The following is a 6000-nucleotide window of genomic DNA, read 5'->3' as shown; positions in this document are numbered from 1 at the left end:
CTCTAATATATATATATATATATATATATATATATATATATATATATATTTAGTCAATATTATATATATATAATAATATTGACCTCGTTTTCATTTTTCTTTACATTACTCGCATATGTTCGAGATCACGAAAGACAATTTTTTCTAAACTGTTTTTGAAGTCTTTTAAAAATTTTATTTGTATTTTTCCTCTCTTCCTTTCTTTTCGTTAACGAAAGACTTGATGATAACGTGTTACACAAGGAATTTAAGAGTATTGTGTGTTAATTAAGGATAAAGTTAATTGAGGGCGATTATTTATCGAAAATTTCCAGAAATCTATAAATATCGATTAACGGTAATAATACTTAATGAAACTCTACGATAGTAAAACTTGTGTAATCAACGATGCGTCAGACGATCGCTCAATTGATCGTTCATCCATCCTTGTTCGTCGTAATTTCTGTTTCTACACAGTTGGAAAATTTGATTTAAATTTAACATACATCGCATGTCCCAAACGGTCGATACAATTTTTTTTTTTTTTAATTTAATATAATTGGATATGTTAAATGCTGACACACACTAATACTATATTAATATGATATTTCAACACAAAATGAACTTCATAGTAATTTAAAATAAATTTTGTGTAAAAAATTATTGGCTATCTGTAGTCATTCTCACTCCTATTATAGAATAAAATCAACATTTTTTCCTGTAAATTTTAACAAATAAATTCTGTCGCTAATAATACGGAACATATTTATTGCGTAAAATTAAAAATATATGCACATTGTATTATTTTTACGCCTTTTTTCAGTTGTTTTAATAATTTAACATTTGAGTGCAATTAACGCAACAGCGATATGTTAAATTAACACATGAATGTGTTAAATATTTAACGTGAACATTTTAACCGGCGTATCTTTTTATCAAGAAATAAATTTTCCCACCGTGTATCATGCTGCGACGTTCTCTCCCTCGGGAAAGTTGAGAGACACTGTCGCTCATCCGGGCATCTACGGTCGGTTTTTACATTTGTACGATGTGGAAAGACGCGGGAGCTCTCGCCTCTCGTAATGATCCTTTCGTATAGTGATGCATTCGAGAGGGCGGCCGGCGCGTTCAAACGCGCGGGTACGCGCTCTATTTCCATCGGGGACTGTGTAACGAGGTTTTCTCGGTGACCTAGTGGCGCGAATAGAACTCGTCGCCAAGTGCGCGCGTCCTTTCGAAATTGTCTGGCCAAAACTTGGATACCGCACGATTTCGTCTCTAGTGGGTCGACGTGTCTAATCGCCGCAACCTTCGGGGAAAGAGACGATTCGACGCGATACACGGATTAAAGGGACGTATCCCGAACGTCTTATCAGCGTCGTCTCTTCGGAGAAAAGGGAAAAAAAAAACTACAATGCTCGCGAGTTCTTCCAATAAAATTCTTTCGGTTTAAGAAGAGAATTCCGCTTAGGTTTATATCTTCGAAAGAGTATATTTTCTGCGAAAGAAAAAATGAACGCCGAAGCGATTGTCGTTAAACTGTTGACAAACGCATTTCTTATGTTCGAGCTTATTAATTAGATAAAATGAAAAGGTCTAATTTACATGGTGAATGGAAGGCGCGAGATAGCTTAATGGAGGGGCACTCGGTTGGCGTTGAAAAATGGAGAGAACGTTTGCTTCTCGCAAATGCACTCGTAAATATACGCAATCGCGACACCGCTAGCGTTTCTAGTCACTAATTGCCTACCGTCGTAGTGTATATACGGGCAGCGTGCGACTCCTTATGGGAAAAGGCAACGAAGCGTGAGCAGGGACAGTGCGACATTAATGACGGACATTACCGCAACGGCAAGAAAGTTTTGCTTAGTTAGCCGTACTGTAAAAGGCAAATCGCGGAAATCGTCGTTGAAGAATTTATAATAATATTCCGACGTGGCATTTTCTGACTCATCATTCCGACTCGTCTGATTCATCGACATCGAATGTTCCACCCTCTATTTCAGTTTTTATAAAAGATTACGAAAGAAAATATTTGACTGAAGGATCTTCGTTTCTAAAAAAATTTTCGACATTTGTTACGCATAATAAGATAATATTAATATTATTTTTTCGCGCGCGCGAGTGACTGAAAGAATTCGCAGGTCGACCTGTCAAAAACAGCTGATCGATTCTGACGTGTCAATGAAGGAGTCTTGTTTGCCCCGCGTTTCGACCGATCGCGTTCGGAGCCATCGCTAACCGGACTCGGTCTTCGACCCCCTTCTCTCTTCCATTACTACCCCCCCTTTTCCCTTCGTTCCTCTCGTCCTTGCTCGCCTCCCCCCTCCCGTTTCTTCATCGCGCCGTGGCGGCCGCATTCCTTCTCTTGAACGGTGAAGCCGCTTCGTCGGGAGCTTCGACTCGCCTCGCCTTGCCTTGCCTCGCCTCAACTCGAGTCTCGGAGTCGACTCGACTGTACTCGATTTGACTCGCTTCGCTTCGTCTCGCCCGCCTCGTTTCGTCTCATCTCGTCTCATCTTGCCTTGTCTTGCCTTGCTCTCGAGAGCTCGCTAGCGATCCGAGGATCATAACTCGCGCGTTAACTCGGAGTCGCATCGGTTCTTCGAGGACCGATATTCAAATTGGAGCCTGCGTCATTGATCGGAAATACATTAGCTGAAAAATGTCACAGGAGATCAACGTTTATTGATTTTTAATATTATGTATCTATTAATAAATTTAGTAAAGTTGAAATTAAATTTTGTAAAATCAATAAAATTCATAGATTCAAAATAAAATCTGTTTGAATTTTGTTTTTTTTTTTTTTTTTTTTTTCATTCAAGAGAGAGGGAGAAAGCTTGGTTTATTATAGTCTCTTATCTTTTATCGTCATTCACTCGAAAAGTGTAGACATTGCCTCTTGTGGAATGCAAAATTGTTTCGAAATCAATCCAAGAAGATTTATGATGAAAAACCGCGCTTTTTTCTTCAATAAAACAACTTAAAGAGACTCGAGATTTTTTTTTTTCTCTCCGTTGAATACATGACAGTTAGTTGTCACAGGTACGAGATTTATTTCTAGGAGCACGGTGGCAATCCAGTTAATGAACGTCCGGCGAGAGAACCTCAGAGCGACCGCAAACGACGACGGTATCGTCACGAAACGAGCCGACGTGGTCGGCGCGCATTCGTGACTGCAATGAAAATTTACGTCGTGCTATCATTTCCGAACGATCGAGGCAAAGGTTAAGCGCGACACGTCGCGCAAAAGAACTACGATCGATAGATCGCGTACTAGTGTATACTATGCCACACCCAACGCGAACCTATCTAAGGTTCTTGCAAGTATATCAAACTATATAATGTTACAAGTCTCTCTCTTTATTTTCGCGTTGCACATACACGATTAGACGTATATGCGGAGCTTTAAAATATCTTGTCGATGGAATTGCAAGTCGTATATATCGCGAGAGATTATTCTCATTTAATAATAGCGCACTCTCGTATCATTTAGTAACCGCATATTTTTCGTCGTCGTAGGCGCGACTTGTTCTCGATCGTTGCATAACGAAACCGCGTAAGTCGAATATAGCCGGATCAGTCGCTCAAGTCGAAGCTGAACGACCATTACTTATGATCTTATGAACGTTAGGATATGGTAAAAGTGGCCAAATGCATGCGAGCTATTTTCTCTTTATGGATTTTTAAAATACGGAAGTGAGAGATAAATCTTTTGCCAGTTTTAATCTCAATATCATATATACCCTAGTTTCTATGAAAAATCTTACGTCGTTAATGAATCATTAATATCTCTGAAAATATTAATCCGTTATTACCGTTTAAGATATGGTAAAACACGATCGACAAGATTTTCATTTGATTTTAATATCTACATCCGAGTAACCTACTCTCTAGCATTTTATTACCGGGATAAGGAATGAAATACCCGAGTGACTAGAAAAAGGCATGTCCAAGCTTACGAGGTAACTTTCCAACGAATATATGTACATAGTTGTTGTTTAAGGATCGTACGGAAAACGTATGGCCGAACAATGTCTCGTATTTACAGCGCGAGAACTGCATCTGAAGAAACAGGCGCGGGCCTTCCTATAATCATAAACAAGAGGAGAATATGTCCTCGCGAGAATCTTTCGCAACGCGATTGACAGCGCCTTCTTGGGGGCTCTTGGGCTCGGCGAGAAATCGCGTCTCGCACGATTGATGACGATATCAATCCTCCTTTTTTTTTTCCTTTATCTTACAATTAATCGATCTGCTAAATCTACTTAAGAATGACTGTACGTTTGATAGTAGCAAAAAATTGTCAGAATTAAAAAAAAGAACATTTTTCTTATTTTTATACTGTTTGAAAAATCAAATTAAAAAATCCGAATTATAAAAAGAATTAAAGTATCACAAAATGATATGGTTTTTAATATCTTTGTAAAAGAAAATAGTTGTAATTAATATTTTTCCTAATTTGTGACAAAAACTTTTGAGCGTGAATATCCCCTAAAATTAACTGCAAGAAACAAAAAAAAGACCGAATAATTTGCAGAAAGAGAGAAAGAGAAAGATAATATTTTTCTACAATTTTTAGTAAATAACTTTTAAACGAGTAAATGGATTTAAATCAAGTTTTGCACAAATATTTATTAGAGTTTTCTTAATATGTGTGAAAATTTTTATTTCGTTGGCAATGTTTTTTCCTTGTCAAATTTGTCAATAAGTACTACAATACGCGATTTTCCACAAGAATCAATACTAACTTTTAACTTAAATAATTTCCAAACCGTTAAGAGAATTGTGGTCAGGTTTTGCATAGATACTCAGAAGAAATAGTTGAACAGTCTACGAAATTTATATGCTTTTGTTAAGGTTTTGACATATGACACATACATCCTTAATTATTTTCCGGAGCCTGTTCTATTGTTTTCAATTTTGATGTTAATTATTTTTGTTACACGTAATTATTAACGTGAAAGAGAAATTTTGTCGTCGACACAAAATCTGAAAATAACGGAATTATTCGTTCAGATAAATGTGTGTATATATTTAGGATCCGTATATTTAATATATAATCGCAACCCGAGATATAAATATATAACTATGATCTCCTTACGAGATGCTTGCGTGAGCGTACTGTCATCCGGAGGAATTGCGGTCGGCAACCTAATATTTGCAATCCAACCGAGATATCGTTTTGGATCGGATCCGCGAATATAGGTCTCGTTTCCGTGCCAACAACATGTCTTCGTAATCCAGGCATAGTTGATGTCCGCGATCTCGTGAAACGGAAGCCGCGATATTTCTGAAATGCGGGGGCGTATTAAGAAACGCGAGCGTGCAAGCTCGCTGTTTATTGCCGGCTATTATAAACTTACAAACGGTTTTATAAAAAAAAAAAAAAAAATTATCGCGTTTTTATCCTTTGTTATCGGATGACAATTAAAATGTAAAGATATTTTCAAAACTTACGCAACGCGATGAAAGACAGCGGAAGGGAAAGTAGAAGTTTCTTACGTCTCTTATGGATATGTAAAGAGATGTAGATATATAGAAGGAGGAGGACTGTACGTTTGATGGTAGCAAAAAATTGTTAGAATTAAAAAAAAAAAACATTTTTCTTATTTGTATACTGTTTGAAAAATCAAATTAAAAAATCCGAATTATAAAAAGAATTAAAGTATCACAAAATGATATGGTTTTTAATATCTTTGTAAAAGAAAATAGTTGATTTTTCCATTTTTCCTAATTTGTGACAAAAACTTTTGAGCGTGAATATCCCCTGAAATCAACTGCAAGGAACAAAAAAAAACCGAATAATTTGCAGAAAGAGAGAAAGAGAAAGATAATATTTTTCTACAATTTTTAGTAAATAACTTTTAAACGAGTAAATGGATTTAAATCAAGTTTTGCACAAATATTTATTAGAGTTTTCTTAATATGTGTGAAAATTTTTATTTCGTTGGCAATGTTTTTTCCTTGTCAAATTTGTCAATAAGTACTACAATACGCGATTTTCCACAAGAATCAATA

At 36.4% G+C, this 6000-nt stretch overlaps 1 protein-coding gene across 4 annotated transcripts in view; it reads left to right on the top strand.

The window, feature by feature from the left end:
- Window positions 1-6000, top strand: part of LOC115237232 (protein held out wings) — a 55007-nt gene that overhangs the window by 17016 nt on the left and 31991 nt on the right. The gene's annotated exons all lie outside the window — the stretch shown is intronic.

The sequence above is a fragment of the Formica exsecta genome, unplaced genomic scaffold (genome assembly GCF_003651465.1).
Source record: "Formica exsecta isolate Colony F162 unplaced genomic scaffold, ASM365146v1 scaffold282, whole genome shotgun sequence".
NCBI classification, from domain to species: Eukaryota; Metazoa; Arthropoda; class Insecta; order Hymenoptera; family Formicidae; genus Formica; species Formica exsecta.
The sequence above is the reverse complement of the archived record's forward strand: the minus strand, read 5'-3'. Positions and strand labels throughout refer to the sequence as shown.